The sequence below is a fragment of the Amphiura filiformis genome, chromosome 13 (assembly GCF_039555335.1).
Source record: "Amphiura filiformis chromosome 13, Afil_fr2py, whole genome shotgun sequence".
NCBI classification, from domain to species: Eukaryota; Metazoa; Echinodermata; class Ophiuroidea; order Amphilepidida; family Amphiuridae; genus Amphiura; species Amphiura filiformis.
Genome location: NC_092640.1, coordinates 5,544,604 through 5,558,068, shown reverse-complemented (window position 1 = coordinate 5,558,068; position 13,465 = coordinate 5,544,604). Strand labels below are relative to the sequence as shown.

Genomic DNA, 13,465 nt, shown 5'->3' with positions numbered 1-13,465 from the left:
TCATTTATCAATTATATTGATTTGGTTTTGGAAATCTAGTTGAAGCAAAGCTGTTAGCTGTCAATATGTACCCAAATTTAGTAAATACTGAGAAAGTAAAATATAACCAAATTCAAAATTAGTACATTGCTATGGTACGTGCATCCCTCCTATACCATTTATGTTAGCGTTTGTATCGTTTGTCTGGGAGATGCCGTAGAGTACGATGCCTCTATTGAATGTCATAGTGCCAGCGAGGGATTGGTTTACACGATGTCCTTCGTCTATGTCACCTCCGAGGGGACTGTGCCACTTGGTTACCCGCTATGGTGTGGGGCGAGAACATAAACAGATGCACAGCGTGTTCTCTAACGTGCGCGGCCCTCTTGAGCCTTTGTAAGCTGGGCCAATGGTCATGGGGTGTCTTGTCTTGAGGAACGGGGCCCTCAACATGCGTCTTGTATCCGTTAAGTGTTCCCGACTCAGTAGTCCAGCTGCAGAGAAAGGCATGTATGATGGTTTTGCCAGTTTTATGAAACATGTTCTTTGCTGATTATTATTCTATGGGTGGTTCAGAATGAACAAGGTCCATTAGGCTGGGAAATTTGATACAGGAGTCAAAATACAAAAATTTTGTTAAATCAGGAATGTCAAAAGAATTTGGACCAAAATTTGACCAATTTGGAACTCCTGATTCGGGTTAAATCCTGATTCGGGTTAAATCATATGTAACCTAAAAATTAACAACTTGCAGCTGGACTATGCACCTACCTTGAAGTGGTTGTCGGGCTTACGATTGTGACTTGATCTAATCATACAATTAAGTGGTCTTAATTTACAAAGCAAAAACCAGTTAACATGGTTAAAGCACAGATGTTTTCTTTTTTAATTTATGTTAAACTATACTGAAAGAAAAGCAGTTAATGGCCGCCTTTGTTTACATCTGGTCACAATTAACCAGAGGGTGCTATATGTTTGTTTGATTGTTTGTTTATTTGTTTAACCAGTCAGTCTGAATGAATGCTTTGGTCCTGGTGGGACCAGGCTATTACTCAAGCCAAGCTGTCGGGCTTATAATATATGAATGCTGGCCTGTATGAAGAGAAAAGAAAGAAGGAAGAGAGCAAGGAAAATAATGTCCATTCCCAACAAATTTGTACAATTTTGCTCTTGGCATTTGGGTCGAGATGTGTATGGTGGGGTGTATGTGTGTGTGTGTCTTATATAGGGTTGGGGAACTTGAATAACCTGGTATATCTGGTTCTAAACTTCCAGATTCCAGATGACCTACATGAATCTGTGAGCTAGCTTATGTGACCTCTGTCACTACATTGTCATATCAAACACTCCATATTTATTAATGTGAAGGATATTCAGTGTTAACATTGGATCCACTCAACTTGTCTTCTTGTAACCAGGTAACCCTTGTAAAGTCACATGATTAAAAGTATCCATTCATTCAACTAATTCAACCATTATCTCATTTTTGGGATTTTTGCAGGTGCACTGAATATCAACAAAATACGACTGCTGGTGCTGGACTCCTTCCGTGTAGCATGCAGAAATCATGAAGTGAAGCTGTATGACCCAACACATACCATAACTAGAAGTCGTAATAGAAGAGAGAGTCCATCCTGAATCTCATCAGTGGATACAGCCTTTCACTATTGTAGAGAACCAATACTCCCATGCCTTTCTCAAGCTCTGGTAAACCTGCTATACATGTACATCACTGTTGCCTGTTCAAAAGATGATCAAGATTGAAGAGGAGGTCAAGACAAATAACAAAAAGAAACTGAGGTAAGACATACCCAGAAAACATCGGTTTCTACATTGTTCACAAAATGTTAGAAAAGGTTGCCATGCAGAAAACATCTGTTATGTTGGGTTATATTTACAAAGGGTATATAAAAAGGTATAAAACGTTTTCTTAACATTCAAAAACATTTTGTGAAAACTTAATACAAAATATTCTAGCATAATTTTAGTTAAGTGTTGACAAAATATTTATCAAATTTTTTGCCAGTTGGAAATATTTTACAATAACATTTTGACAAAATTTTAAGTTCTATTGTAGTGTGTTTTCATACAAAACGTTTTAATGACCCAACATTAACACTGCTATTAACATTTGATGCTATTAACATGTTTTCACAAAAACTAAAACCATTGTAACCTGTTTAAAACATGGTGAAAGCGTTTTGTGTGCTGGGATTTCATGAAAGTCATAATTATGAATTGCCAATTTAATGTTCAACCATTTATAGACATTTAAGGAGACATTGCATGCATAGTCAAAATTTTTGAGCCATTTATAAGGCGTAACTGTGAGTGACTGAAATGTTGATTTGCACATGTCACACAGGGCTGTTGCCATGGGGGTGTGACAGTGACACCCCCCTGGCGATCTCTAAAAAAGGGAAAAGAGAAAGGAAGAGTGAAGGGGAAGAGAGAGGGGGGAGGGAGGGAGAGAGAGAGAGAGAGGGGAGGGGGAGTGGTACAAGGAGTTAGTGTCTCTCACATCACATGAGAGCAAGGGGATAAAAACTACAATAAGTTTGTAATTTGGGCCGGTATATTGTATATTGTTGGCCTACAATGAATGTGGACAAATTTTGCACATGTTTCTTGCGCACTGGCTCTGTGTTATTTACCTTTATTTTGGGCTTAAATTGTCTGAAATCTGAAATTTTTGTGCACTTCGCGTGCAAATGTCTCAAATCAAAATAAAATATGCTCGTCTCTACCGCTATCGATCTTAGGCCTATAAAAGTATGCCCTCTTATCTTTAAATCAAAACATGGCTACTTGAGTGCATATGCCTTCCTCACGGTGAGATTGGGGGCTCCAACTTTTGGCCTGGCCCAGGGTCCCAAAAAGGGTAAATCCGGCACTGCATGGTCAGGATGGCAAGTCAATGTCCTCTCCTACTCAGTTGATAGAAATGTTCTGACAAAATTTACAATTCATTTTTTTTATTTTCATCTCGAACTTGAACATGAATCTTGAAAATAATTATAATTCCATCCTTTCTATTATGTAGGCCTAAATCATAAATATGAGTGCTAGGGCAACTCCTCTCATGCCTGGAAAAAAACAAAACTCATTAGCTGGATCAAAATAACGGGACAAAAGTAACCAAAAGTTGTAAAAGGCCTATGCATCTTCCTTTGGCACGATTTAAGGAAACAATTATCCTCATTTTTGTTAATTTTAGCATTTAAAATTGCAATTTTTTCATGCACTTCATGCCCATTTGTCTTGATAATATCCTTTTAGTAGCAGATCAGTGGACGATTTTGAAATTTTTGTCACTGACTCGGTGACTCCGGTACATCTCCCTTTGAATTTTAACATTGAAATAGCAAACTATGCATGCACTTTTTCAAATTTTCGTGCGCTATTCCTGGTAGTGGGAAAGCTTGGAAAAAACTTGAGTTACAGTTGTGGGGGAGGGATGTCTTCAATCCAATTAGCCAGGGTGGCAATTATGTTGCCATGCACAGGTGCCAGCAAAAGGTAAATCGGACCATACCAGCAAAATTTATTTCTCAACACCCGGAATGGCCTAGCGATGGCCCTGATGTCACACTGAAAGGTGGTTATGTTATCAAATGTACTTAGGTACATGTTGGACTATTAGTAAACCACATTCACACACAGGGACCGAGCTTGTTAGTATTAGATACTAGCAAATCTTTGCAATAGAAAAAGCAAAATTATATAATGCATTACTTCCAAATTTCCTGTATTAAATACTGTCTAGTCAGATTAAAATTATTAATACAGTGAATTATTTGAAATTACAGGTTTAATTTCCTCAGGCAGGTAATCCCATTAGTGATGAAGATGACAATCCATAAAAAGATGACAAAGATGACTGGCTTGATATGGCAGAGGATAATGCAGCACTGAACAACACAGTATCAACAACTGTGGCCAATGCGTGTTTTGCTAATAGATACACTCAAGGCGATGACTCTAAGGTATACAAAAATGTTCATAGAAGATGTTGTTGTTGAAAACAAACAAGGTGTTTAATTGTGTATGTATAACTAAGCCAATGATGCATGTTCTTTAAGGACATGTGCAATAAATATGAGCCCTGGGGAGGGTAAAATTGGTGGGGGGAGATCTTTTGGCAGGCCGAGAGGGTTTTTTTGGCAGGCCCATAGGGGGTATAACAGCCTTTGCATCGGGGCTAAGAGTAAAATTGTACAAAATTGTGTTCGGGAGTGGCCTTCTCTCCTTCCTCTTGCACTATTTTTTTCCATTTCTTGCTTTGTTTATCAAAGCTATCTGGGCCAGCATGGTAGGTAGAAATATACTGATAAAAAGAATACATTGTTTAATATTGCTTTTTTCTTTTCAATCTTTCGTTTAAGGCCTATAAGCATCTTTCCACACCTATTGCTAAGGCATCAAAATAAAGGAGTTTGCTACACACCTCAACCGTGTTCAAGAAGGCTCTGATGACCTGAGGAGCATGATAGTCCCGTGCACTGCTCTCACTTTACTATATAAATGGACAAAACAGGATGAGGTAAAAAGCATAATCATTTGTCTTAAATTTTTCGGGCTAGGGTGATCTAGTTGGCATTTTATCTATGAAATCTTATAGGACTCTATGGGTTTTCTATGCATCAGATGGCTAATCTAACTTCTAGACAATATCATCCTCTGAAGTTCCGGTCCATGAGAGTATCATCAAATGTGTACAAATACTTTTTTTTCAAATACCATATCAGAGTGGAATAACCTCCCATCATCTGTTCTAGAGTCTTGCAGCATTCAATACTTCAAAACTGCACAATGTAATAATGTAATGTAACTTAATGTTTAATCTGTATTCACATATAAATATTTGTGTTTTCATCATAGGCCATTTTTCTTCTCAATTAGATGACGCTTTTGCGATTTTTTATTGAGTATTTGTTTAGATTAGATTTAGATTCTCCTGACCTTATCTTGCAGAAAGTGTATGCTTTAAAGTGCTGGGAGGCTTTTTTACGGCAGTTTATGGGGAAGTATACAGATGTGCCTTTGATTTTATATGACTTTGGTTGGGTTGCATGCCTGACCTTGAACCATGTCATTCCAATAAAACTAATGAGATTTTAAAAGTTGCATGAAAAGATATATTCAAATGGTAAAACTTTTGACAATTGCTTTTTGTCAAAAATGAGTAGCAGGTCTTAAATGAATTTTAATGTTCTTTTCTATGTAGATTGTGGAGGTACATGTGGACTTTGCACTGAGAATGGCTATAGATGGAAGCAAAGAGGAGCTAGGATTCCACCTGGAAAACAGGTGAAGCAGGAGAGTTGTACCGGTGGTGGTGATAGACTTTGATTTTGCTGCCTACATTGCACTGTTGTCTGAGGAAAACAACAAGCACAAGAACTGCTTCACAGAGTTGAGACTTCAGCTGCAATAGTGGGCCTGAAGATGAATGGAAGTAAAACAAAGTTCATGTCTTACAATAACAAGAGAGAAAGCATCACAGCAAATGATGGTGTAGTACTAGAGGGGGTCGATGATTTCAAATACCTAGGCGCAAGTAACATATGACAAATGCAGACCTATATGGAGATCTTTCAAAAATAAGCCACAAGATCATGGAAAGAGGAATCCGGTTTGCTGGCCATTGTTCTAGAAGCGAGGAGCCCGCATCATAATTGGTTCATTGGATACCCAAGCACGGGAGGCGGAAACCTGGAAGACCCACTCTAACCTATGTAGACATTCTGAAAGATGACACTCGATTGGAAGCAGCTAGCAGACTTCAGGACGGCAATGGAGAACAGAAAGTTTGAGGACACCACTTGAAATAAGTAAGTAAGTCAAGTGGAAGATATTTCCAAAATCTTTCACAGGAGGTTTGGATTTTAAATGGAATAGCCCATTGCATGCTTTCACTTTCAACAAAGTGGAGTCTACCACTGATCATGGTTCATGATTACACGCTTGAACCAGTCAGTGAGTGTAGAGGTTTGTTGATCATATATGTGGCATTGTGTTCATGGACAAGTAATTTGTGTTGAAAAAAATAGCAAATTGTGTGGAACTTTTACACATAAAACACACAATATAAAACATAGGAAGAAAAAACATGTCAATATAGCATATCTTTTTTCAATGCATTTGTGTGCTTTTCCAACATAAATCAAAGTTTCTTCACACACACACGTGAAACTATAAGCAACGCTTGTACGAGACAGATTAGCAAATGATTGGTATGACTGTGATGATTTAAAATAAGGACCGGTTTCATTTACATTTCATACAGAATTGTGCGGAAATTTGTGAAATAAAATTGCCAAGGGAAAGGAAAATTTTGCAATGCGGCACAAAAATCATTGGACCTTGGTTATAATAGACTCTTGCTTTCTTTATTGTCAATGAATAGTGAGTTTTGCACATATATAGCTTCCTCATCCATGGAGAAATAAGGAGAAAGCCTGTATGCACCGCTATCAAACTTTGAAATGTTTACATATTTACAATACTCAGTGGCAACAACACCATGTATTGGAATCATCAGCCTGTCTTGTATAGCATTTGTGCATGTATTAAATGTACTTCTATGGCTACTGACAAGCTTTGTATTTTTTTGCCTTGCAGAATTCTTTCTACCTGAGAAATTTCATAGGTTCTGGGTTGAAGAACTTTACCAACCTCAACATTGGCATCTTTCTGTTAGGCGGTATCCATTAACCTTGATCATTTGTTTGAATGATCTGTGGAATTCCTGGTGAGATAATCTGAGCAACTTTTTCAATTCAGGCCTTTTAGGCTTAGAATCTACAAGATTCTTTCCTATTTTTCGTGTCAAAGTTGATCAAGGCATTATCTATGTATTAGGCCATATATTCCATTCAATATCCACACTACCCCTGTGGAAGATTTTGGAAATATCTTACCCAGAAACATGTATATTATCAGATCTATTTGAAACTCATCCTCCAGTGGAAGATTCAGGTTAAATCTTTCTCAGACGGTGTATGAAATTCAAATGGAGCTGCTGCCGATTGTGTTCATTCCATTTGAAATTCATATCCCCTGTGGAAGATAGTTGCAAAATCTAACACAGGGGTGGTGTGAAGTTGGTTAAAGGTTGCTTTCCAAGTGACTAATATGCAAACCATACCTTATACATAGTAGGCCTACATGCATAAACTTGCATAATATATTCAGTTTAGCGCTGATGGAGTAAAATATATAAATTCTAAATCATTCCATCCAAACCAAAATCAGAATACTGTACTTTGATACATGTTTAATTTGTTGAAATATCCAATAAATCAGTTAATGAGGCAAGTGATAATTTATAACTTAAAGAGAAACACAATGTCTTCCCAGTCCTTCAAATTCAATAAATGAAAAACAAAACCCATAAGAATCATGTAGTTGTTTTTTAAGTCCAAGCAATATTTTAATATTTACTTTTATTATTCAATACATAAAAAAACATTTGTAAATGAAGTGAAAAAATGCAGTAATGCATCAAGTTAGTGATATGTGTAATTTGTCATTGCTATCAGCAGTAGATAGCCAAAAATGCTGCAAATGATACCATGTTTATTAGCGGTTTGCAAAGTCAAAATAGTTTGAAAATGGAAACAAAACAGTCTTATTATAGCAACTAGTACAAGGATCCAAATTTATGATATATGATACAAAATAAAAATTGTTGATGTCTGCAGAGTGCACACTTGTAAACTGGAATCTCCTGATACCGTCCAAGCAAACATAAGCATTTTAAAAATGGAAAAGGTGACATGATTCTAAAAGCAATACATAAGAAAAGGTTAAAAGACAAAATATTTGACCTTGATTAATTAATCCTTAAACAAATATGAACAGGATCTGACTTTTCATAAAGATTTGACCAAGCTTTCAAAATATGTTTTATTTCAGAGATGTGTGGCCTATAGGATGATATATTCAGCAATTTTATGCAAAATTTTCAGGACCTATGCATAAGTTGTCTTCATCTGACCTTCATCATTGCAGAAAGTGAAGAGTTCCGAAGTGTTTAGAAGCTCTGAAGTCGGTCATTGTACGGGTTGTCTGAGTAGTCAGTGCACAAAGTTATACATGAAGATTGAACAATACAAAATAAAAAGAAATGGTGAGACTGCATGGGATAAATGCAAATATTTAGGCAATCAATTGGACACATGAGATTATAAAGATTATAAAGAGGAGACAGAGATTGGCTGGCCATGGCAGCAAATCACAAACTACTTTTAGTTCATTCTTAATTCAACGAAAACATGTATCTTTACTGCTTTCATAGAGTGAAATAAACAAAACAAGAAGACTGAGGTGATTTGAACAACAAATGAGACCATCTGAAGAAAGACCAGCAAAACAACTTGGCATTTAAAGAAACAATATTGAAGACTGGTAGTAAAACGACCTCGGACTTCCTATATATAGCTGTCATTGGTGGATGCGCCAAGTCGTCCACATAGAGCGTAACTGATAAGGATGATGTTTATTTTTGTAATCAAGGGTTCTATTCACAAGTTCCACTGTAAAAGTTTTTTACAAAATTAACAAATTATAAAAGTATTTGGTTGCACATTTTTGTCCCAATTTACAATGGCTCATGTTAGGAAAAATACAGTTTTGAAATTTGCACTTTGGTCCATTTATCTTTCAAACAATCCAGTAGGTCCGACCTTTTGTATACTACATTCTGCATGAATTGTGTGAGATTTAAATTAAAACCAAAATGCAACTTTGGCCAAAAAAAATTTGTTGTCTGAAAATTTTTTTATTTCAAATTAAAAAAAAAAAAAAAATTCCGGAAAAATCAGCCAAAATTTGATTTTTTTCTTCTCAAAATACATAAAAATACCAAGTCGGGAATTAAAAAAAAAAATTGCATTTCGCATTTGTTTTCAAACCACTTGCGAGCTTTGAGACAAACCTTTTTTTTGCCTTTCAGAAATGCATCGTTTCTATTGATCGAGGCATTGTGACCGACTACAATGTTTGACATTTTAAATTGGACCACATGTGTAAAACAAAATAGACAATTTATTTTTTACCCTCAATAAAGAAAGATTAATTATTATAATAATTTCATAATTAAATATATAATTTACTCACAATTTCATAATTGTTTTAATTTTGTGAGCAACTATTGGAGTTATTCTGAAAAGACTTTAGGTGGAACCTGTGAACCTGTTATAAATAAATGACCAATCATAAATTAAATCTGGTCATATTAAATGACAATTTGATTCATATGGTTGTGTGCTTATGCAGTGGTTGGTCGGGGGGGAGGCTTTGGGTGCTGAAGCCCCCGCACTTTGTTAAAAGCCATGCAAAATCACCTGTTTTTTGGCAATTTTAGCCATTAAGCCCCCCGCATAACTCTGAAAGCCCCTCTGGACACGCCGGTGTTATGCAACAGTGTGCCTCTGTGGCTCAATTAGAGCATCGTGCTAGTATTGCATAGGAAAACAGAGCAATTTAGTATGGTTATTAATAGTCTTCATTCAGACATTAAACCCCCACTGAACAACACATTTAAGTGGTATTTCTTTCATTTTACCTCATTCTTTTGGCTTAAAATGACCAGGAAACCTTACTTAATAGTTTGGCAGAGAATAACAAAATTTAAATATCATATAATTATTATGGCTTTGAAGCCATGTGTGATTTGCATAAAGAATATATTCCTATTCAAATGTTAGTTTCCACTTATTACATTAATTGCCCCCTTTTAATTTTGAGCCAAACAAATGAAGTAAAAAGAAGAAAATGTGTGTATTAGCTCACTGATCGCTTTACATATAGGGTGTCCCAATAAAAACAGAACTCTTATTGTGCCCTCACTCTGTCCCCGGTTGAAGTTTGGCTGTATCAAAGATTAAAATGAAAGACACGGTTAATGGCATGGAAAGATAATAGCATAAGGCTTTGGAACGCATTCACTATGAGCGAGGATCATCAGCTAGATCCAACATTTTCACAACCGTATAACTGCTGCATTCGCAAGTATAAGGAGGGTATGTAGTGCAATTGATGCAATAAGGACCAGGGATGAAACCTGTATTTGTCATGGAAGCAACCAGGTAGAGGGCAAAGAGGCACAGTTAATTCACTTCATAAGAATCAAGGACATACCAAACAGCCCCTTTTCAGGCTACCTTTTATCCCAAAAAGAGAAAATGTTTATATGTGACCCCTCGGCACAACTGAGCCCGGATGTCGCCAGTGCCACTATTGAGATATGCTCCATCGAACTTAACAATAAACAATAGGAAACAAAGGATTTATTGACTGTTTTATTGATTTTTCACTTCTTAAATGTCAAGTACTATAGACATGATATACATCATTTTAAAGCTAATTTCAAGCAGAATATTTTGGTTGAATATCTCAAAAATGATGATTGGCGACTTCAGGGCTCAGTTGTGCGAGGGGTCACATATGTTGTAAAAAGCAAGAAACAACAAAGTAAGAAACATAATAAAACAAAAAGGCATAAATGACCCAAGTTTCATTGCAAGTATAGCAAGAGAAGTACCAGCCCACATCCATTTTTCAGACTAAATGACACTTACCGGTAATACAATCCAAGGCCCATAGGCCCCATGGTGAAGCTAATGAACAACAGTTATGTTCACCCCTGTATAATAGTTTTTAGTTGCAGGCTTATTTTTTTCCTAAAGGTTGTGCTTATTATCAAGTTTCTTATGTTGAAGAATATAGGCAGATTGCATCCTTTGCCCCGTTCCCCTGTGTTACTTGACTGTGTTTCTGTGGGAACCAATTAGGTTTAGCCACTTGAAAGTGACTTTGTCACTATCTGGCTATCCCTGCCAGGGGTTCTCTTGTCCTTTGCTTGTTGCAATGTTATTGGTTCTTACCTGTGTGATATGACACAATATCACACACCTTAGCACGTGCGTGTCGACGCGATACTCGTACACGCTATTTGAACCAATCGGAATTGTGCATAGCAACAACAGGACTGATCTATTCTAAGCCCTAGGTGATTCCTTGTAAAATGTAGGATTTAATTTGGTTAAAATTTGGTATACTTATGAATAATATATTTATTTTCGTTGAAATGTTTAAGAATGAGAATAAAGGTATTGTTTTTAGCTGCTGTCGTCTCATATAACATGCGACGTCATCATTATTTTTGGCGTAAACCAACTCGGCTTTGCCTTGTTGTTTTACTTAAAATAATGATGTCGCCCGTGTTATATGAGACGATAGATGCACTCCAGCGGCTAAACACAATACCTTTATTCTCTAAATATGTTATATGTATGTGTTTTTACTGGTAAATAAAATGATATGATATGATAATTATACAAAGACAAATATATCAAAATTAAAAGCAACAGCCATTACCTGTAATAAATAAATAATAAATAAATTTCGGAATTTATATAGCGCTTTTTCCAGAGGATTCAAAGTGCTGTAATTTTGCTGCACGGTGAATCATCACAATCGGATCGCATCAACTAGGCTAGTTGCAGCCGAACCCGGCGCAAACCTATCTGCACTAAGATTGTAACATCCACCCATTTTCTGCAGCTCCCCAAATTCCATTGGGTGAAGGAAGTTTTTGATAACGAAACAACTAATCACCGATTTTGAAAGCAGGAGGAAACCGGAGATCCCGGAGAAAACCTGCGAGAGCGAGCATGGATCGGGATAAACCAAATGCACATGAGTCCTTGGGCCGCGCAGGGGCTTGAACCCGGGACCTCAGTGGTGCAAAGTGAGGGAATTACCGCTGCGCTTAACTTCGCCCTCCGTTACACATTAGGTCCGATCATAGACCTTATAAAGAAGACCTCAATTGTTGAAATTGGTTGAAAAGTGACTTCATTCCTGCCCTGGGTTTTTGATCACCAAAGTTGCACTTTAATGTTATATTATTACTGGAAAGCACAGCGCTTGTTCCCTTGTTAGAAAAAATACTTTGTGTGCACATCAATAGGGCATCCAAAGCAAACTGCAACTTTTGAATTTGCATCTTTCTTGGGATTCTGGATAAACTGCGTCTTTTTTCCAGGACCGATTTTAAATCCGAGCTAAAAGGTGCAGCTATTTGCTGCTGGCTCTAATTGTCACATATCTGTCTTTGTGTAGAATATACGGGGGTAAACATAACTGGTACCTTAATTCTTTTGCGGTCTGTAAATAATAACATACTGAAAAATTATTGGAGATGTACAGAAATATGAGTTTTACATAGGCTCCTAAAGAGGACATTTAGAGCTTTCAGAAACTGAAAATCCCATGTTGAAACGACTTTCCTTTGGGAAGTTACGTCAATTTATCAATCGTAGAATTTGAACATTTTCTTTGCCAATATCTCAAAATCAATATTAGCGACATGCGACTCATTTCCCTTGATCGTGTCACATATGCAAAGTGTTATCTCAAAGCATTGTTCTTTTTTTTTTGTATATCTATAACTTATATATACATTATCATGATCATACAGGTTTTTGTAGATCTATAACTTATATATACATTATCATGATCACATAGGTTTTTGGAGACTTAAGTAACAGTCGGGGGGACTTGTATTTCAAGGTGTACATCACCCGCATATAAAATAACAACTTGGTAAATAAATAAATAAATAAATAAATGTTAGTATTTATACAGCGCCTTTCACATGTGAACATGTACCAAAGCGCTTTACATTTATTCCGCCGTCGTTAGAATATGTCACCTGCCATACAATGCCCAAGGCCTGCTCATACCTTCGGGAGGCGCTCAATGGACCGTATTCATAACAGCTCCCCATTTCACACCTGGGTGGAGAGGAGCAATCGAGATAAAGTGCCTTACTCAAGGGCACAACACGATGGCGTCGCCGGGGCTCGAACCCGCAACCTTCCGATTATGAGTCGTAGCCCGTTCCGGCTCGGCCACCGTGCTCCCTAAAAGGTTCTTTTCATGTCTGGACATGATATCTCATTTAGGGTATCAAAAACAACACAAATGGGGGAAAGGAGGTACCATAAGCACACAGATTTTACTAAAAGGGTAGCTAAACTCGACACCTAGATGCCAACAAAAATCAGTTGAAATGAATTTAAAATTCTGGTCGAAATGTTTTTTTCTAAGAAGATTTTTCTAAAGGCCTCTTGATGACTTGTAAAATACCTGCTTAGTATCAATGTAGTACTTGCTTTGAGTTCATTTTTTGCTGAACCATAAAATGGTATCAGCCTATTCGTCTATAGCATGTATGCAATAAACCAACTGGAACAGTATAACAATTAAAATGGTAGCCATGCTGGAGGACAGTTCTGAGATAACTTAAGATGACAAAGGGACAGGTGTCTAGATCGATTCCACAACCATTCATACCTATCACACGTTATATTGTATATCATGGTACCTTATGGAGGACAGAATTTTATTTAAATGAGGATGACTCTGTCATGATGAGTGACGTCGTATTGGATACCATCTATTGCACGGTTCC

General features: G+C 36.9%; 1 long non-coding RNA gene across 1 annotated transcript; it reads left to right on the top strand.

The window, feature by feature from the left end:
- Positions 1-470: 470 nt before the first annotated feature.
- Positions 471-10,175, top strand: LOC140167924 (uncharacterized). Its single transcript, XR_011861089.1, has 6 exons — positions 471-1,779; positions 3,789-3,965; positions 4,365-4,522; positions 5,207-5,813; positions 6,604-6,733; positions 7,900-10,175. It is a non-coding gene; the product is annotated as an uncharacterized lncRNA (long non-coding RNA).
- The last annotated feature ends 3,290 nt before the right edge of the window (positions 10,176-13,465 follow it).